This window comes from Pteropus medius, unplaced genomic scaffold (genome assembly GCF_902729225.1).
Source record: "Pteropus medius unplaced genomic scaffold, Ma_sr-lr_union100, whole genome shotgun sequence".
In the NCBI taxonomy this organism is placed as follows: Eukaryota; Metazoa; Chordata; class Mammalia; order Chiroptera; family Pteropodidae; genus Pteropus; species Pteropus medius.
In genome coordinates this window covers 25,739,002-25,762,319 of record NW_024347791.1, presented here as the reverse complement: position 1 = coordinate 25,762,319, position 23,318 = coordinate 25,739,002, and positions in this window count along the sequence as shown.

Genomic DNA, 23,318 nt, shown 5'->3' with positions numbered 1-23,318 from the left:
ATGCACACTGGGGTTCTCATTTATTCCTGAAGTAGAATAAGACTTTTGCTAAACAGAGAACTTGGTGGGAAGATTGGCACTGAAGGGATAGAGAATAGAGTTGCTCATATTGAAAAATTTTCTATTCTTTAAACTCAAAATATATGTGTCTATGTCTAAATATATTTACATATATATAACTAAATATGTATGTTTGTGTAGAAATATATGTGTGTGTGTATACATACCTGCATATCTATATATCTATAGATATATATATAGATATGTAGATATGTTTTATACATGTATACTATGTTTCAAATATATATTTAAAATATTTAGGTCACCAAAAGCATCTAAAGGAATTCTCATTCCGGCCTTGTTAAAAATAACATTTTCAGAATTCAAATTTGTCTTTCTCCGCTTCCCGATCTATTCTGGTTAATTATATATATTCTGGCCATATATTTACTGAGGATGTTGTCATAAGTTTTCTTTTTTATTAATTGAACTGTATTGCAACTCTAGCATAAGTTCTTTTCCTTATTCTTTTGGAACACACTTTCATAGACACTAAAACTAACATTGAAAAATTCTTCCAATTCTCAAGATAAATTAATTCTGAGAAAGTTAAAAGAGAAAAGTAAATAACCGAATTTTAAACAACAACAACAAAAATCGTTGTGAACAGTGGAAAATATTGAAAGATGTTGCTTATAGGAAGTTGAATATTATGACAAAATGGAAAGTGACACTGGGAAAATTCTGAGATTTAAAATAGAGTTTCTTCAATAAATGTCATAATAAACAAGTCAGGAAAAGTCAAATGCTATCCATTCTCATACTCCTTTCAGATTGCTGAGAGAAAAGTGACCTTCTCTGTTACTAAATAGAGGATGCTGTCTATCTGAAATATTGTTTACACTCCAAAATGATAACAACTAAAAACAGATTTTAGAGAAAAGTCAAATAATACTTACACATTTCAAGGGAATATATTCTACTCAATTAGTTAAAAATTATTTTACATTATTTGGTACCTTTTAATATCTCCAAAAGATAAAAATAGAGAAGAATTTTCTTCCTTCTATGAAGAAATAATAATTTTGTGGAGCACTCTCTATGTGCCAGAAACAATGAGAGATATTTTTATCTACACTGTCTCGTGTAATCTACATAAAACTGAAAGGTCGAAGTATTGCAACTGATTAATTCTCTTTTAATCTATTGGCATATTCTCCATTTTCTTTCTCCCCCATGACATTTGTTTGTTGAAGAAATGGAGAAGTATGTCCTTTGAAATTGCCTATAGTCTGGATTTTATCGATTACATCATATTCACAGTCAGTTTTTATTTTCTTCATTTTGACAAGACTACTTCAAAGGTAGTGTTATCTTCTTCCACACTGGGATACATAATATCTGCTTGTTTCTCGTTTTGTGATATTAGCAGCCAAATCATATACATTCAATTTTTTCTTTGAACCAGTTTTCAAATGTGTCAATTCACTGACATGGTCTAATAGTGAGCACTACTTAATATTTTAATATCATTATGATTCATGTATCTAAATAGATTTGATGTGATGCAACCTTTTGTTTAATTATCTTTTTTGGTGATCTAATTGTCCAAGTTTTAGTCAATGACAGCCTTATTATATGAGTACTTTGAGTGTGACCTCTTGCTATCTGGTATGACATGTTATAGTCTCCTCTTTCACATATCTTGCCCAGCTCTGAAATCAGCCCCTTCTCTAAAGGATTCCTGGTTCTTCTTATTGGGAAATTGTCTTTGGCACAATAAGGGCACTTGATGGTATTGCTTTCCATAAGCCACCTCTTCTTTCATCAGAAATTTGAGAAAATGGAAAACTTTACTTTTCATCAAAGCTCTTAGATCATCAACCAAAGCTATTTTCAAACAATTTCCTTGTTAGTTGACAATATAAAACTAATAAAGAGCATAGTAAAAATTTTAGAAACATCATCAACCAAGAAATTTACGAACTTTCTTTTATTTATTTATTTATTTATTTATTTATTTATTTATTTATTTATTCTTTAAGTGAGGCAACCCTTGGTTGAGTGACCTCACAGATAGCAAGGACCTTGTCAGCTTACAATACCTTACTTTTTTTTTAATATTTATTATTTAATTTTTATGCCTACAACACCTGGTCTTGCTAGGTAGTCTCCCATACAAGTACTAACCAAGCCCCATCCTGCTTAGCTTCCAAGATCAGACGAGATCGGGCTTATTCAGGCATGGCCATAGAGAAGAAATTCACAAACTTTCACAGTCTCTTTTCCTTCCTATTTTACATTCGGTCTCCAAATTTATGTAAAAATAGGTATTCAAAGGCTTTAGAATAACTATATGCCTTTTCCAGATACTATCATCTACCATATTTACATGGTGATTTACTGGCTTTTGCCCTCAGTAAGCAGCACAGGACTGTGACAAAAAGCACTTAAGCAGGAGTCACATTGGGGCTGAGATGTCTGAGACATGTGCCAGAACAGTCAGATATCATCTTCTTCTCAAGAAATACAACATGTATGTTGAAATTTCTGTTTTCAAGTCTAATAAGTGACTTATTTCACAGTCCTAAATGTGTCAGATACTTTAGAAGAGACATTGCCATATATAATACGTTATTGCTAACTTTGGGTATATTTCTAAAATCTTTGAAAAATTAAAGTACTTCAGATCTTATAAAAAAATAAGACTGGAAATCTGACAAGTGAGTGAAGCTATTAGAAGATTATGCTTTTAAAGACTTCAACAAAAATAAAACAATAAATATAGCACACTAAATAAAGTAATAATCAACATATTTTAAATTAGTCACTTCTATTCCTTTGAGAACTAGATAGGTTAAAATATATAAGTGAATTAATAACAGTTTTATCTTATAATAATGGAATTATTTTTACTAGAAACAGTGTTTTTTTCCATTTTTATAAGATTTTTATAATATTTTTAGCTTAGTTGTTGATAATAGAAATATTAAGAAGTATATAATTAATTGTGTATCTGAGGGAAATTCAGAGAGTGAAGTTGAGAGAGAGAAAGAGAGAGAGAGAGAAAGAAATCTGCAATATTCTCAATGATTCCCTAATAGAATGATGGGATTTTTGCCTAGCTCCAGCATCCAACCATTATCTCTAGGGACAGATAATTATTTGGACATTCCAGAGAGCAAAAGCTCTGAGCAATCTTCATTGAAGCCACATAATTGCATATGTACTTTCAAAACTGTATTTCTATTCAATGCTCCACCCACAATGACTTCATGCCAACATACACCAAACAGAGAACTTTGAGAGCTTTGATGTAACTCTGCCAGTCACTCTTACATGTCTTAACCTATTTCCCTCCTAATAGAGAGAGAAGTGCAGTTCCCAGACTCGTATTCATGTTTTTTTAGCATCCTTTATTTCTTTTAAGATTGTTTCATTGCAAAATCTTTAAGTTTATTCATTCTTTAGCTTTGCTGTTTTTGCTTCAATTCTTATGTGTATTTTTCTTTTTTTTAATGAAGTGTGTGTATAAATGTGTTTAGTCTCTGACAAATATTCTAATAGTTGAGGAAATGTATACAAAATAAAATTAAATAAACCTGAATATCTAAGAGAAACTCATTGTTTGAGAAGTGTTATTGTAATTAAAGAAACACCAAGCTGTTCTGATGGTTTAGAGTTTACGGTACATTAAATGCTTTGATGAGAAGCTAGGAATTCTGACTCCTAACTAAACGCTTTTTTCACTTTCACCATTCTGTCTTTTTTAAGGTTCTAGGTTAAATAGATGTCTCTTAAACTTGCCACCCCTAACAATATAAAGATTTCTCCACACCTTAAAAAACAGGGGTAATAATTAGGAGAGAGTCATGTAAGCTACCTAGTTATATGATCGTTTTTTTGTTAACTTTAATAGCATAATACAACAAAATTTCTTAATATTATTATCATAAATATTTTTCATAATAATTTATTTTTCTTTATTTTATTTCCATGTGGTTTTGTTCCATGGCCCACAAATGGTTGTTAACTGTACATATAGAACGTATTACTTGATTTCTAAGATGCCAAGAACAAGTAAAGTTAGTGAAGTCAAGACGTCCTTGCTGTCACAAACTTTACTCATTAAATCTTTCTTCAAACTTTTTATCTAACTTGGGAAGAAAACAAATTTTCTTTGCCTTATTCTACTTTAAGATCACATATTTTTTTCCTCTAATTAATATTATATAATTAGGCAGCACTATGATACACTGTTGGAGTTTGGATTTCTTTGAATTTACTTAGTATGTGGTTCCCTTTGAGACACTATAGTTACATTGTTTTAAAGGCAATTGGTATGACCTTGGTATATTTTGAACCATTTCTTTTTAGAATGTGCTTTTTAAAAATTTTGTGAACTCTTGTCCTCCACAGATTCTTTTAAAAATGGAAATTTATTTAAAGACCAAAATGAATGATCTATTTCAGTCTGAAATGCATTATTTTAATAATGTGTAAATTTATATTTTATTTAATGAACTAAAATAAATTTGAATTACAGTTCATCAATGTTTATGAAATTATGATTCTCAACTTTATTTCTACTTTACAAAGCTTTGTTTTACTTAGACCGGTGAGTTCCACTTACACGGATGAAAACAGGAGAGAGGGATGTTGACTCACATGGTTGATTTCATAAATTCATCATATTTCATATGAATCTCTCAATGTCCATCTATTATTTGATGTGGTGAAGAGGAAGATAAAACTAGAAATGAGAGAAAAATTCATAAAAAGTGGAAGGAAGATAACAAGAAAACAAATTAGCTGTTTCTTGATGGCCATCAATGTGGCAATAAGTGTTCTAGACAGATTCTAACATTGGCTAGAGAGAGCACATACTGTGAATAGATTTGAATTTTTGGTTGACAGAATGAGCAAATAAATGGCATTGCATATTTATTATTTTCATTACGTTTCACTGTCTGAACTTATTTGCTTTAATTGAATGTTCTACACTGCTTCCTTGAAAGATTTTTCTAATCAGAGTTTTAACTATCATCAATATATAACTTTTAAACACTTTTGAAAGGGACCATTGGTGAAGAATGTGTTCAAGGGGAGCTAGTCATGCTTTGTTCTTTTCCACACCTTCATCTGACATGGTCCGACTAAGCTTCTTGTGCCAATTTTTGAGATAAGGTATCAAATTTGAACTTGTTTTCCAAATCCAGACTAAGATCCATTTTTTTTCACCAAATTCCTACCTTTCCAGTACTTGGAAGAGAGAGGCAAAGGAGAACTCTCACGTCTTCTCATGTCCTGAACCCTGATTCCTAAACTCTAGGACCCTTAATTAGTCTAAAGATGGAATTAGCTATTTTTCATGCTATTTTATTTATTCATAGATAGCATCATGAAGAGTATTTGCAATACTTTGAAAATGTAAAATATTAATTTTCTTATATATTAAAAGATGAACCACAAATCTAGGAGCCCTTTGCAATTTTTGTTTTTTTTTTTTCCAGCAATGAGTGCTAATTCTATATTTAGCTCCACTGCTCATAAAATAGAGTATAGCTTAAGATTGACAGTATTAATTTTTAATTTTGATATGATGCTTTTTTGCTTTCATGTGCTTTCAAACTTTTATTTTACAACCACACAATCTTATCTCCCTAGTTCTGATGTGAGAGGACAAAACTAACATAATCATTATATTCACTAATAAATCTGCCAAGTATCACTTTAGGTGTTTTCATATTAACTTTTTTTATGCATGTCACAGAAGTATATCTTTGTTTTAACCTAAATGCCATAGACATTTTGGTTTCTTCTTTAAAATATATTTTTTAAACACTTCTATGATTTGTATATAGCAGCCATGTTTTTTTTCTCTCTGAAAATAAAATGTAAGAAATACAGCTGCTTACTTGCTTAGATATGTTATCTTAATATCTAAATTTATCACTTAAAAGTTCTACTTTCCACCCAACACTAGAACACAATTCACTCACATTCTCTGTGACTTTATAACGAGGGTCATCTTTTCTCCAGTGTCCTATACATGTTCCTCATTTCCATTTGAGACCTCACCAGAAGCATTTTTAATATTCCTGTTTTAAATAATCTAATTTGTGGTGATTTGTTATAGCTCCCTTAGGAAGGTAACACATACCCTTTTGGAAGCCATTCTCCTCCCTACCTCTAACCTTGCCAATCACAAATCTATTTTCTGACACTGGTTTTTCTTTTTTTTCAAATATCACAAAGAGAATCATAGAGTATGTAATCCTTTGTGTCTTGCTTCTTTCACCACACAAAAATCTGGGTACAAATGTCCTTCAACTGGTGAATATATAAACAATCTCTGATATATCTACACAATGGAATACTACTCAGTAAAAGAAGGAGTGAACTATTGATATACATAACAATGTGGATAAATCTCAAATGCACTATTCAATTTGTTTTCAACAAATGTTTTTCAGGTAATGCACTAGATAGACATCCTGATTTATACTGTTATATTTGATATTGTTTCATAATTTGTTTATGTTTCTCTCTAGTCTCAATAATTATTTATTGAGGAGCTTCAGAATATTATTTAATTTATTCAAACTTACCAACTTATTTCTACTATTTTGAATAAAAATAATCAAACCAAAAAAATTAAGAAATGTTTTTTAGTTGAAATTAAATATTACACTATAATGAAAATCCTTCTGCTAATATTATTCTGTTTTTTGAATTTATATTACTAACTAATGGCTGGAATTAATCATTCAAATAATATGCCTATGGTTATGGTTTATGCTATTGTTAGGTTGTTTTCCACAAGATCATATCAGTTATAATGCCATTAGCACTATAAAACTACACCCATTAATTGAGCACTGAATATACACTTGGTAATAGATTTTTTTATAAAAAGATTGCATTTAATTTAGTATAATCGAAAATGTAATTTAAATTTAACAAATTATTTGATTACTAAAGAGAATGCATATTTCCTGTTTATTTTTTCTTCTATAAATCTTTTTCAAAATAGGACATAAGAATAAAAGTACATAAATAAACAAATCTGATTTGTTATTGTTTTCTTTTGTGTATATTTCTTTACATATCATTGGCTCACATATTACAATCTTGACTTTTTATTATAAATTATATTTATTATAGCTTTTTAGATGTTATATGGGAGTGGAAATATAACTTTTTTCTAAACTATTATAGTATTTAAATTTTTAGCATTATATATCATTTTACAAATATTTAAGTTATATTTTTATATTTATTAATTTTTCTTTGCCTTTTCCTCTAATCTTTCAAATAAACAAAGATATTCATCAACTGGCCTAATATTCTATTAGATTTTTTAATAGTTTTAAAATATTTGTCTATTTACTATATCTAGAGTTTATTTCAGTATATAGTGTAATGGATACAATTAAATAATTTATGACAAAACACTATTGTTATTAAATATTTGTTCATGATTCTTCCTTATTAACTTGTTTTGAAAAGCTTCTTTTACTATGTTTTAGATTTTGTAAAATACTGGCTAGATCTGTTTATGAAGTTTTAATTCTATTCAATTTAAACATATTTTTATTTCCTTTTTCATTTTGAAGATCTTTATTTCTTAACTCCACATTGATGCTTATAACTATATTAAGAAAAATCATTTGAAAATTCTCACATTGTCTATTTAACAAGTAGGAGTGTTAATCTTTATATAACCTAGATACCAGTCTCTGTGCTCTGAACATGCATAGCCAAGGAAAGGGAAGGGTTATGGGAAGGAAAAAAAAAAGTTACTACTCAGTATTGCAGAGGAATTTATTCTTAACATATTAATGAACTCATGTCTTCTCTGAGAAGGATAATTCTGAAAAGGAAAACAAATGACCTATCAACTCAACTCCTTAGGGAGGTGACTTAAACTGTATTTCCAAATAAATAAATTGTGATTGTTCTATTTCATTATTAGTTATAGTTGTTAATCTCTTAATATGTCCAATTTATAAATTAAACTTCATCATATGTATGTATGTATAGAAAAAACACAGTGTGTATATATATGGTTTAGCGGTATCTTCAATTTCAGGCATCCACTGGAGATCTTGGAACATATCCACTGAGGATAAGGAAGGACAGCCGAAAACTATAAATCAATAGTAAATCTGTCATCAGAAAATTATTTAGGAGAAATGTGGTGCTGTTTCTGACACAAATAAATGTAGTTTATTAGGTGGACATTTATATACCTGGAATATTTTGTACAAAGGGATAAAATCACAAAAAAAAGTCATACAGTATTGTTCATATATATATATATATATATATATATACACATTCATAGAAGTAGGTCTATATATACTTTAAAATAAAAATTATAAAACTATGTTTATCAGGAGACTGGCACTAAGTGGGGGGAAAAACCTTTATTATAGAAAGTAACAAAAGATATTAAGAATTTTAGTTTCCGTAGAAGTCAGTACTCCTTACATTATGTTTTTTTATTATTATTATTAAAAAATATTGGGGTGGTATTGATTAATGAAATCAAGTAAGTTTCAAGTGTGCAGTTCAACATTATGTCGTGTATATATTGCATTGTGTGTTCAACATTCAAAGTTAAATTTCCTTCTGTAACCAAATATCTGATCTTTTTTACTCCTATCTACCTCCTCCTTCCTCCATTTTCCTTCTGGTAACCAATAATCTCTATTTGTTTGTCATGTTTGTTTGTTGTTTTCAGTTTTATATCTCACATACGAGTGAAATTATATGGTTTTCAACTTTTTCTGTCTGACTTATTTCACTCAGCATGATTATCTCAAGATCCATCCATGTCATCGCAAAGGGCAGTATTTCATTTTTTCTTATGGCTGAGACTTTAGATTTTCTGTGTTTATTTTATTTGCTCTTTGTTTTGACTATTACATAATATCACAAGAATCGGCACAAATGAAAGATAGCAATGTCTTTGAAAATACAATAAACATTTAATTTGAGTAGTTGTTATTTTCTTTTTTGATCTTCCTAATTATTTAGATAAAGACAGGACAATTATGTTGAGAATATTGTCACTGCTTATATGTATGTACATAGTAGATAGATAATAGATACTTAAAGATAGATAATAGATGATGATAATAGATAGATGATAGACGATACAAACATACATACATACATACATACATAGTTAATAGAGCAGTAGTCACTTTAACAAAACTAAGTTTATTAGTCTTTCATTAATCAAAACATTAATAAATATAAGCTTATAGAAACAAATATTAAAATCAAGTAAACTAAACAAAGAAGGAAGAATGGCCTCTCCCCTCTACCATTCACACCACGGGATTTGAATTCAAGGCCAGACTACAGAACTACACCTAGATCTTCCTTGTGTTTTTCCAACTAGACTTATTCGGTGGAGCTCAAATTTCAGTGTGCTTTAAGATCAACAGAAGAGCTTGTTAAACACAAATATCTGGCCCATCACAGACCTACTAAAATAGAATCTCAGCATATGGAGTACTGTCATCTGTATTTTAACAAGTTTTCCTAAGTGATTCAGATGCATCCCAGGTCTGCTTCTGATCTAGCTATTTTAGGGCATCTCTGCAAGTTTCCTGCCCTTTTCCCCTTCTTCTATATTGCTTATATGTTATGGCTTTGGGAGGAAGCTAGATTCTAGTATATATAATATTTGGATAACTTGGGATCATCAAAGACAAAATGTGTCTTGGTTCCTAAAAGTGTGATAAGCTAGGAAACATCCAAAGATCCTCTTTGCTATAAGTGTCACGAAAATAAAAGATGCCAAAAGCATTTAATCTTGGGCATTAATACAAAAGGGTTTTAATGGATTATATAAACATAGGTCAAAATGTACCTTCGTGATGACTTTAAGATTTTAAAAATCCTCTTATGAAGGTACTTGTCCTTATGAAAATATTTCTCTGAACAACGTTTGTGTTTCCTGTTTTCCCAAAACTCTCAGGGTTGATTATTGCTAGGATTAAGAATCTTGGATTAAGGATTAAGAATACTAAGTGTACATATACAATATTCTATTCTTCTATCCTCTCTCTCTCTCTCTCTCTCTCTTTCTCTCTCTCTCTCTTCTCCTCTCTCTCTCTCTCTCTATATATATATATATATATATATATATATATATATATATATATAAAATAAAGGGCTTATGATAGCCTGGGAGTTCTTGGAAGACAGAATACAATTTTTATTTCACTTTATTTCTCAGTTCCTAGCACAACTTTCCTTCAAAATGTGATGACCATCTTTGTCTGATTAGCCTACCAGTTTGTACCAAGTGGAACTTATTCTGGACTTTATGTGATTATTTTGGTACTCTAAGATAATATTCATTAGTTTTGATCATCAGGATCATTTGTAATAACTTCCTGTAATGGACAGCTATATTAGCAAAACAAGTATAAAACAAGTATAAAACAAGTAATTTGCTGAAATATGAATAACTAGAATATTTGTGAGAAAGGTTCAAAACAATAGAATTTTCATGAAGTAATTGAAAAATTAAAGATAGCTTAAATTTAGAGATTTTTAGTTCTCTGTTAATTATTGAAATTAATAATAACTTTAATTTGTTAAATTTATATATTATTCTGAGTTTATTTCACATATTAACTCATTTAATTTTCACAATCACCTTATTAACTAATGGCCATTAACAAACTCATTTAATTTTCACAATCACCTTATTAACTATTGGCCATTTACAGACAAAGAAAGGAAATTATTAAACTTATATAATGTGCCCAAAGTTACATAGCTAATAAGACAAATTTTTTTGTATTCAGCGCATCCAAACAAAAATTATATGTTGTGAATATTGAAATTCATTTAGAGGTTTTATGGAAGTGAAAAATGTAATTATCTATACAGTGTAGCCCAGAAAAATCATCAGTACTCCTCTTTGGAAAGTAATTTGAGAAGAAGGAAGTAATAAATTGATGACCTACTTGGGCTAGTGGGTAATACTCTGAGGTTACTGTGGGAAGGATGTCAATGAATAAAAAAGAGAGTTGAAATATTTTGCATGATAACATGTGGAAAATAACATTGGATAATTTTTTTCATTTTCTCTTTTTTTTTGAGGAAAAAAAAAGAAGAGAAATGATTAAATAAGTAGATAATAGCCACGGAAATAATAGAAAGTTGAATTCTTCTTAAGGTAATGAGCCAATGAGAAATCCCAGTGACAAGTAGCTTATGTGACTTTTAAAAGTATAGAAATTAGATATATTATTTTAGGTTATATTTATTTGGTGTTGCCTCTATGATCTCTAAATCCTTATCCTTATAAATATTTGAAAGTTTTTAGTTGTCGTTTGTACTTTTTTCTTTTTTTAATGAGAAAGTGACAATGTGACAAAACTGGCTGATTAAATGTGTGGAGGCAGACGATGGAAAAAGAATGATATCTGATTATCTGAACCAGAACAAAGTCTCCATGACCAGGATAGTCTCAAAGGAGTGACTCCTAGCAAGTTACTTAATCTTTCTGTGACTCCATATTCTTACCCACACATAAGTTACATATCCATTTTCACCAGTATGTTTTACAGAGTAGAATTTTTTAATTAATAAACCTTATTTTCTAGAGCATTTTTAGATTCATGGGAAAATTTACCAGAAAATTAAGAGAATTCCAATGTGACTAAACCATTTTGCATTCCCACAGCAATAAATGAGAATTCTTGTTGCACTAGATTCTTGCCAGCATTTGATATTAGGGTGTTTGGGGATTTTAGCCATTGTAACAGGTATGTAGTGGTAAATCATGGTTGCTTAATTTGCAATCCCCTAATGACGTATGGTGTCGAACATATTATTATTTGCTTATCTGCCATCTGTATATTTTCTTTGCTGAGAATTCAGATCTTTTGCCTATTTTTAAATTGAGTTATTTTCTTATTATTGCGTTTTAAGAGTTCTTTGTATATTTTCATCCTTTATTAGACATGGCTTTTGCAAATATATTCTCCTAGTTTGTGATTTGTCTTTTCATTCTCTAAAGACCATCTTTTACAGAACAGACATTTTAAATTTTGATGAAGTACATCTTTCACTTTTACTTTCATAGATTGTAATTTTCATATATCTAAAAACTCCTTGCCAAACTCAGGGTCACCTAGATTTTGTTCCATGCTATTTTTTATGAATTTATAGTTTCGTGTTTTACATTTAGGTCTATGATCCATTTTGAGTTAACTTTTGTAAAAGGCAAAAGGTTTATTTAGATTTATCTTTTTGTATATAGACATATACCTATTCTAACACCATTTGTTGAAAACATCATCCTTTCTTCATTGTATTGCCTTTACTCTTTTTCAAAAATCAGTTGACAATATTTATGTTGGTCTATGTCTGGGCACTTTGGTTCCATTGATCTATTTGTCTATTCTTTTAGCAATACCACAATATCCTGATTAATGTAGTTTACAGTAAATCATGATATCAAGTAGTGGTGTCAACACTGTGACTTTGTTCTTGTTCAATATTGTGTTGGCTCATATTTATTTTTAATATTTAAGTTAAATACCATCAGTGCCATTTCCCCATATGAACAATTTCCTTACTTCTATGGCAAAAGGTTCTGCTATTGGGAAAAACCCAAGAACTGTTCAAGGCTTCAATTGTCCAAAACAAGAATCACAGTCAGTTTCAATCACCTCATAGAAAGAAAATGGAAAATTCCAGGCAATTTCGGTAGGCCAATTGTCTACTCTGTTGTAGCCTTCTGTTGCCACATTTTACTGCACTTCCACAGTCTCCATTGTTCCCTGTTATGGTATGCCTCCTGACTAGACTCACAGTGATTTAGAGGAGGGTAGAAGAGGAATTGTATCTCCTTGTGACACACTTAATCATCACCAAGTCTTGATATCATAGGCCTGAGACCCAGACTCCACAGATCATTTTTTTATACACATAGGAATCGATGGAGCAGTTGCTGTAACCAATGCTGTGATGTGAAATCCAGCATAGCCCCAGCGGCATAGGGGAGGAGGAAGAGGTGGATAGTGGAGTACAATGGATGGTAGTGTTGCGTGTTGTCCCTCAGTCTTTCCCCGCCGATACAGCAAACAATTACAGGTCGACAAGATTTAGAAAAAGTAAGATTTATTGAAAGAATGTTTTAGAAAGAGACGAGCCAAGCTAAGGAAGGCTGCAGCCCTCTGGAATTTAGAAGATGAAGCGATAAGATAGTACACCCCTAAGGGAGGAGTGGGTTTCTAGCCAGGAGAGCTGTAACAACACAGAAGGACGAAGGTCTGTTTATATTTGAGCCCTGATGGGAGGGTTTAGCTGATCTGAATGTGAGGTCACCTTGACTGACAGTTGGCTGCTCTCTATATATAACTCTGCCTACTGTGCATGCGCTTACCCAGAATTCAGTTTGTTATAATTAGATTCATGAACTTCTATACATAGTCATGATATTATAATGATGGTACAATAAGGCTGAGGTTATGGACAGTACTTTCTGTGCATGTGTTTGTAGCTGGTTTAGCCAGCAGCTTTTATGGTCTTTTGCTCTAGGATTTAGGATAATTTATAACCCTGAAAGGGAGGTATCTCTGGGAGGTACTTAAGGGAACTTCAAGGGAAGTTTCTATGGTTACAGAGCTGGGCTCTGGCTCCTATTGCTCTTGCCTAACTTACTACCTAACAGTTTCCACTAACCTTTCACTCCAAAACACATATACAGATTGGGACAGAGAAACTCCCTGGATCAGGCACGCACAGGCTGTGAGCAAGTTTTCTTTCTAGATCACTCAGACCTTTTCACTGAGCCCATGTACCTGGTGAATTTCCTCTCATGATGCTGGGTGGAGCAGATGAATGGGTTGTGTTGAATCAGGGCTATATCAGAATATCAGAAGTGTTTCTGTTTCAAAGGAAAATGAACAAAGGCTTAATTTTTGCATCTCCTCCCTCCTAGAAGATGTCCTCACACATGTTTGTTTGCTTTTTTTCTCTCCATCAACAATTAAAACACAAAACAGAGCGAAATGGGGAGAAGCTTTAATCAAGCTAAAATTCATTTTGTTCTATGTAAATTTTACCCATCACAGTGAGTGCATACTTGCCAGAAGTGAACAATTTTTACCTTGCCTACGACTTAAGTAACAAAGCTTTGCCCTATTAATGCCCTGAGTTCCTTGCTAAAAACAATACTCACTTTGAAACTTTGAAACAGCAATTAGTGTAATATTATGGCTAGAAAAATAAACACAAACTCAACTCACAGCTGCTAAAACATCCCAAAGGAATTTTATTACATATTTTTAAAGCAGCTTGATGGAAAAATCAGGTTATAGTGATAGCATTAAGAAATGTGACAATTGATCATAGCATGGCTTTATAACATTTTGAAATAATTTTCTGTTTTCTTTTTTTTTTAATGGTCTCAAACAAGTACCCTGTCCCTTATTTTAGTGCCTCAGGGGAAATTTGCAGGAGCATAAAATATAGAAGTAGCCTTAAGTTTTTATTTTTATACTACCTAAACCCTTAGAAGAATTTAGAGGTAAAAAAAAATTAAGAACTAATGTCATCTCTGGGTAAAGCTGGGGTCTGGCAAAGCAAGAAAGAAAGGGGAATTTCTGTCCCAAAGGTTAAAAAGAAACGCTTCAAGCGGTAGAGCTGAGAGATGTCCCTAGGCCTTAAGAACAAAGGGACCTTGTGTCCTCAAGGAAGAAGAGTTGATAGCTGTCTGAGAGGAATGTCTGAATTGTGTATAAGCAGATGGGAACCAAGATAGGAGGCCTCATGGATGATTTCTTGTGCTGAAAGGGATCAAAGAAATGTTCTAGTTAAAGAGGCAGGCAGACAGAAATCAGGCATCTATGTCAACTTGAGTGAACCCGATACCTAGGACAAGACAAACTTTGGTACATTAGCATAGTATTATATTGAGGATATACAATTTTACAGAGGAGGTCAGAGTTCAGGAAGAACTGAGGAGAAGTTTTCCACTGGCCTAGTAATGGTTATTGGAGTTAGAAATTAATTTGACTTATGGAAAACAAAATAATGTTTGTTGTTTTCAGTCTGTTAATAGAGATTTTTTACAACTTATAACTATGAAATATCATAGAAATAACCAACAACATATGAATTTGACAACATCTTAAATTGCACATAGCAAATTTGCAACTGCCAAAAAAACTGAAGAAAAATCTACTAGTTTGACATATATTACATTTGCCAGATTATCTCAAGAATGTTGGACTTGGTGATTTTATGTACTTTCTATTTTGTTCAACTAAGTTTATAGCATTTAGCTAAAGTAGGTTAGAATTTCAAAAATGTTAATCTTAGAAAGAACAAAGGATAAATCAAGCGTTGACTTTTAAGCATAATTATGAGAAATTTTGTGATACTGTGATTCAACAACTTTCATGCTACATTTTATTTTATAGCTTGAATTTAAGGGAAAACTTATTTGTAAAAATTTCCAACTGCTTCATCTATTTTCTCCTTTATAAATCATTTGATATTCAAATAAGTCGTAATTCATGTCATAATTCTTGCCAATTTTCTCTTCCTTGATTTGTGAAATCATTGACTATAGACTTTAATGTGATCGAGCTGTGTTACAAAATGTAAATTTTAATTGTATTTACTGAAAATTCTGGTGGACATAAATACATGGAGAATTTAAGTGCTATGTGAAATCACCTTTCTTATTATAGTCATGACTCGCTTAATGACTAGGATATGTTCTAAGACAGGGGTCCCCAACCCCTGGGCTATCTATGGGCTGGTACCAGCCCATGGTCTGTTAGGAACCAGACTACACAGCAGGAGGTGAGCAGCAGGCCAGAGAGCGAAGCTTCATCTGTATCATGTTTTACAGGACATGCACTAGCACCAGCACTAGCATCACTGCCTCAACTGCTCCTCAGATTATCAGGCATTAGATTTTCACAGGAGCACCAGTCCTTGGTGCCAAAAAGGTTGGGGACTGCTGTTCTAAGAAATGCATCATTAGGTAAATTCATCACTGTGCAAGCATCAGAAAGTACACTTACCAAACCTAGTGATATAGCAGCATACTATACACCTAGGCTTTATTCTTTCTAGGCTTAAAACCTTTACAGCATGTTACTGTATTGGATACTGAAGGCAATTGTAACACAATGGTATCTGTGTATCTAAACATATCTAAATTTAGAAAAGGTACAGTAAAAATATCAAATAAAATATTTAAAAATTGTACACTCATATAGGGCATTTACCATAAATAGAGCTTATAGGACTGGAAGTTGCTCTGGGTGAGTCAGTGAGTGGTAAGTGAATTCAAAGGATTAGGAATTACTGTACAGTACTATAAACTTTATAAACCCTGTACACTTAGGCTACACTAAATGCATAAAAAATAAAAAAATTATTTCTTCAATAATAAATTTTCAGGTTATTGTAATGTTTTTATTTTATAATTTTTTTAACTTTTCAGCTCTTTTGTAATAATATTTTAGCTTAAAACAAACATTGTACAGCTGTACAAAAATATTTGCATTCTTTATATCCTTATTCTATAAACTTTTTTACTTTAATTTTTTATACTTTTTAAATTTTTTATTAAAAACTAAGACACAAACGCCTGCATTAGTCTAGGTTTTCAGAGAGTCAGAATCATCAATATCACTGTCTTCCACTTCCACATCTTGTCCCACTGGAAAACCTTGAAGGGCAATAACACACATGGAGCTGTCATCTCCTATGATAACAATGCCTTCTGTAATATCTTCTAAAAGATCTGCCTGAGACTTCTTGAGGAGGTTTCACTATTTTCAGAAATATGTCCGTGATGGTTTGCTTGTTTTTGTTTGTTTGTTTGGTTGGTTTTGTTTTTTATCACAGATTTTCTGTAAGCAAATAATGCCCATAGATATTACTCTCTATTAATAAAAACCTTTTGGTGTTATGGTCCACGTTTTCAAAATATTAAGAAGCCTATTGAGGCCGGCAAAAGCTCCTGCTAGCTAACCCCTTCACTTTGAAATTTCTTAGGGGTTCTTTTTCTTTTCTGGCAGTTTTCTTTTCTCTTGCCTCTTCAGCTATTTTTTCCAGTCCCAAAAACTCTTCATCAGTCAATTCTTTGGGAACCACCTCGAGGGGCTCCTCAATATCATCCCCATTCACACTCAGGTTAAAGTTATTTGTCATCTCAACCACAGCCTTTTTTATTTTTTCAACCTCCTCCTTCTTGATAAATCATTTGAAATCATGAATGAATCTCTTGACTATCTTCTGATACTATTTATATGCCCTTTGATGACATCACCCCAAGCTCAAACAAGACTTTTGATGCAGTTACAGACATTGTAATTCTTCCAGAATTGTACCAATGTCTTCTCAGTATCTCTTTCAGATGCAGCAATCGCCTGGGCAAATGTTCTCATCATATCATAACCCTTAAAAGATGCTGTAACTATTTGATCTATTCATTGAATCAAAAAGATGGTGTTTGGAAGGAGAAACATTGTTTTGATATTGGGATGAAGATCACTAATGAAAGGAGGATGTCTGGGAGTATTATCAACAATAAGCAAAATTTTAAAAAATATATTATTCTCCAAACAGTAGTTCTCTATTTCACCGGCATAGCAATTCAGGAAGGCATCTTGGAAGAGGACTGTGTCATCTATCACTTCTTATTACTCCTGTAGCACACTGCAGTATGTACTTACTGATATGTTTGAAGGTCCTGTAGTGCTCACTGTGCCAGATTGTAAAGCCTTTCAGTTTGTAGCCTGCAATATTGCCCGCCAAACAAGACTATTAACCTGTCTTTAAAAGCCTTGAAACTTGGCACTAATTTGGTCTTTTTAGGGATGAAAGTCCTTTCAGGCATCTGTTCCCAGAATAGGGAGATTTCTTCCTTACTAAATATTTGCTCTGGCAGGTAATTTTCCTCTACAGTCAGCTTATCTAGAGTTTCCAAAAATTCTTCAGCTGGCTTTATATCACCACTCACAGATTCACACTCACTTTCACATTATACAATGAATAGCAATTCTTGAATTATTTAATCCACCCAGAGCTAGCAGTAAATTCAACATCATGGTCGGGTTCAGCCTTTTCTTTCAACATCACAAACTTTTTGCTTTGGTCATGATTATCATGGTGCTGAGAGGGATACACTTCTGTGTCTTATCTTCAATCATGTCATTAAAAGTTTCTCCAAATCTGATATGGGCCTTTCTTGAATTTTTTATTAGTCTCATTGCCTTCATTAAAGCAGATCCTTTAACAGCTTCCCTCACTACTTGTTCTTCAAGATCGTAGCTATGCTGGGATGAGACATGCCTGACTGGCGAGCAGTAACCACCGCTGATTTTCTACCTGCATAGCCCTTAATCACTTTTATTTTTGTTTCCAAGTCAGTCACTCCATGTGGCTCTTACTGGCAACATTAGTAGTGGATTTTATACACTTAGAGGTCATGATAAACAAAACATGTGATTGAATCAAGACAGGAGAAAATGATGCCATTAAAGACACATAAACAGGAGATCTATGAGTCTGTTGCCAATGTAACAGCATAGAGTTTTTAGAAATAGAAAATATAGTATAATAAATGCATTAACCAGTAACACATTCATTTATATCATTATCAAGTATTATGTACTGCTCATAATTGTATATGTTGTATTTTATGCAACAACAGCTTAGTAGGTTTACCCCAGCATCATCATAAGCATGTGAGTAATGCACTGGTTATGACATCACTATGTGATAGGAATTTTTCAGCTTCATTATAGTCTTATGGGACCACGTTGTATATGTGGTTTGTTGTTGACCGAAATGTCGTGCATTATGTATTATGTGTTTTTTAACCACAAACTTCTGATAGCTTAACTGCATGTGCTGTAAAACATATTTGTTATAAGAAATTTTATTTTAAATTATAAGAAGAAGAAATTTGCCAGCTTGTTTAATGTTTTTAACTGACCAATAATGTTTAATGTTTTTTGAGAGAATTTTAGCAGGCTCTTTCCTTTAGCTATAGAGACTAACTAATGTTACGTCCAATAAATCTGATTCAAACACAATGTGAAGTTTAATTTCTATGACAAAGTACTTATTTCTTTCAGTCATTTATACATGACATTAAATGTGATTCAAGGAGCTCTAAACATCTTGTACTTTGTGAAACTCTTTAACCTTTACAAGATTTCAATTTCACTTTATAATCATTTTGCATTATATTTGCACTATGTGATTATATCTGTACAAACCCATGTTTTTGAAATAGCCAGTAGTCTGAAAGTTTATATTAAATTCAAGAGTAGACATTATTATTAAGTGAGAAGAAATACTTAGAAGTGATCAACGATGATAAATTTCAATCTTCTAAGCAGATGCATAACTTTGGAACTTCAGATTATAAATTTTCAAATAACAAAGTTTCTCCTGGGTCTTTTCCTCTTCTCAATAATCATTTTCTTTTGTTTCAAGTATTTATATATCAGTGCATATAACATACTCTTTCTGTTGGCTTGAGATATAATTTTAATGCAGAATTGCAAGTCCCACTTTATTTTTTAAATTATCCTGCTATTTTCTTCTATATAATCCTTAAATAAAATTCCCAAGTCATGAATAAAATTTCCTCTGAGATGTCTTTGATTTTCTAATATAATTTGAGAAGAACTGCCATATTTACAAATTCGCATCTACTCATCAAGAACAGTTCAGTTGCCAATAAAAGATATGCAGTCAATTAGAATTTAGGGCAATTTGTTTTCGAATCTCATTTTGTTTCCCCAAAAATAAATAAAGAGTTAATATAATAAAACAGGATTCAGTATAATATAATGGTTAAGAGAACAGACTCTGGACTCTGGAACCAGACTTAGTTCAAACCTGGGCTCAATAATAACTAGATGTTTGATTTTGGAAAGACTCCTTAATATCTTTCAGTCTCAGTTTCTCAATTAACAAAATGAGGATAATAACAGTACCTGCTTGATATGGTGTTTATATATGTAAAAATAAATTTATATATGTAAAATACTTTGAGGACTGTCATGTAATATATGTTATATAAATTTTTATTATTATTTTTCTCTTAGAGTGAGCTATTATACTTTGGAGAGATAAGGAAAAAGAGAGGCTCATGTTTTCTGGGGATTCTTTTGTTTTGTTTTGTTTCATCATACAGGTGTAGCCCAATATGAGTGTGGCTCTTACTGCTTTCTTCATGTTTATGCTGATCCCTGAAAGACTGAAGGCAATGTGCAATGTGAAAAAGACCTAAATATTACCCTAAAATCTAGGACATACTAGAGATTGTGAAGCCAATTTTGCCAGCCCATTACTTATCTCTAAGTTACATAATGAAGAAAACAAATTTATCAGAAATCTGGGACTGAAAAGGTTAATAAACAGAATTTTATTTGGATAAAATTGTTAGGCTGCAATTTTGGTTTCTCCTCACTCCAGGTCAAGTGAGAGGAAGCAGCCTAGGATTGGAGTAAAAATTTTGCTAGGATAAGTCTAAAGGAAAAACAAAACAAAACAAAACTGACTGACATCTAGACAGAGAGTGCTGTTTGGGGAATTTCCTACATGTTTATCGACATCAAAAATATTTGTTGCCATGAGATTAGGCACCATCTCACCAAGTGAACCAGCTTTGGGTCATCTTAAACAGTAATCTCTTCAAGGTAACCACTTGAAGAGGCAAATGACCTCAGTAAAGGATTGACTGGAGGAATCCCAGAGACTGAGGTTGAAGTTAAAAGCAATCAAGCAAAAAAGGAAAAAACCTGGCCTTCGTCAAGGGAGATGCACCAGAGATTCCCAGCATGAAGATCTCCAGAGAAACCCATAAAAATATCCTACAAGTGAGAGTCAGCAATTGACCCTGTCACACTTAGAGATAGATTCAAGTGGCACAACTGAAGTAAGACTTTCCTGGTCTTTGTTTCTCTCTATTCCAATCCCAGAACAACCAGATGCAATTTAGAGAGTAAGAAAAAGGAGTAAAATATAAAGTGAGAAGTTTTCAGTCTGGAGCAGATCTTACCTGTAGGAAGAACGAAGTTTTAAATTGGATGATATTTGGAGTAATGTAGTTATATATTTGCATGCAGTTTAGGAAAAGAAAATATAAATGACTCTTAAATGTCAGAAAAAAGCTCAATCTCACTCAAATTAACACAAATGCAAATTAAAACCAAGTAATATTTTTTTTTTTTTTTTTTACTTATTAAGTTAATGAAGACCAAAAAAAAATATGACACTATGCTAGAAGGAATGTGTGAAAAGAGATATGGTAACACATTAGCGGGGGCTGAGTAATTGGAACTGTTGCATGTACAAAGTAAACTAATGCAAAAGTACTTTCATTGCAACATGTAAGATATTGGAAATCACCTTAATGTCCAACTGTAAAATAACTGGGTAAAAATTTTTAACATACCTTATACTAAGGAATGCTATACCATTATCAAAAATATTAAAGAAACTCTATAGAAATAAGTACAGAATATAATCCAAGATATACCTAGTATACCATGCAATCACTGATAAAAAAGTGTATCTTTATCCATTTTATATGCTTCAATTTATTTATATGCAAATGTTTATAATATCTTTAGAAACTATAGAAATAATAGCTGCCTCTGCTGGAATTTGAGTAGCTAGGCACATGAGAAAGAGAGATACTGTACTTTCAGTATGTATACTATAAAATTCTGTGAGTTGTGTATTTACTCACAGATGTGAGCTTTTTAATAGAAAAAGTAAAAATTGGTAATTCTTAAAATATTAAGTAAATTTTCAACTGTAATAACAAATTAGATTTGTGTGATATTGTTAATGACTCATCAGATATGACAAATATAACATTTTTTATATTTGAGAGAATACACCCACAATAATAACTGTCAGAGACTTAACAATATGTCATTTTAACAGAAAAAAACATAGGAATGTTTGAAAGTAAAAAAAAGGTATAAGATTGTAACCAATCAATTTAAAAGTATATCTGGGAACATGTGGGTTTGCCAAGTGGATACTTTTCAACCTCTAGAATTAAGCAGATATGATCATAGCTCTGATATATTGTGTCCAAAAGAAGAAAAAGGTGACATTATAACAGATATAAAACTGATATTCTTTTATTTTGTGTTGATATAGCTTTTTAGTTTATTGACAGTATAATAGACCGGCTCATTATGATAATCTCAGAGTAGATAAAGAATAAATTCACCCACTTTTTTAATGAGAGAAACATCTAATCGCAGGGAGAAATCCATTGCTTTTACATCTTCGAAGCAGCCTCCTGATAATCTGATCTGGAGTCTGTCATGGGCTCATTCAGGAATCACTGAGCTGAGAGCTATGAATGAAGCAGAAAAACAGGCCAGGTACCAGGAGGATAATAAAGATCAATGAATAAAGGTGAACAAAATAGGAAAAAATACATTGAATCAATTCTAAAATCAGAATTGGGAAATTTAAATAATGGTTGATGCAAAACACTTCAACATCTTCAAATTTGAAATAATCTATGCATTTTGAATTTGATAGAATTTACAAAATCCGTGGGCAAAATTTATTTTGTCTGTAATAGGCAGCAGTCATATAATTTCCTTAGGCTAGTTCTCATTATTTAAGAATCATTTAAACATTTTAAGTAATCATTTCAAAAAGTCCTACCTCATTCAAAGTTGATAAAAACGTTTGTCTAAATACATTGTCTTCTATAATGAAGTCTATGTTGTAGAGAGGTTTGATAAAGATTCCTTTGAAAAATGTTTATGTATTAAATTTAAAAAAATACTAATTATAAAAAATTGAAAGCAATTATCTGAATGTTAAATGATAGGAAACAAGATGAAAATCCTCTCACTGAGAAGCACCACACACACACAAAAAGGCTCAAGCTTGTTAATTTTTTATTATAATTTTTTGATTGTAATTTTTTTTGATTGATTGTTAATTTTTTTGATTGTTAATTGTTTTTTGATTGTTAATTTTTTTTGATTGTTAATTTTTTTTATTGTTAATTTTTTTTATTGTAATTTTTTTTTGATTGCTAATTTTTTATTATAATTTTCAGTGAGAAGGCCCCCCAACTCTCTGTCACAAATGAACAATGAAAATATTCTGCTCTAGAAAACATATGCCCTTTTATTCTCCACCCACCTGAGGGAATTCCCTCAAGCACCATAGGCACTTCAAATACTCTGCCAAGGTGCATTGAGATATTTTATTTTCACTGAAACTATTTTCACCCTTTTTATTCCATATAT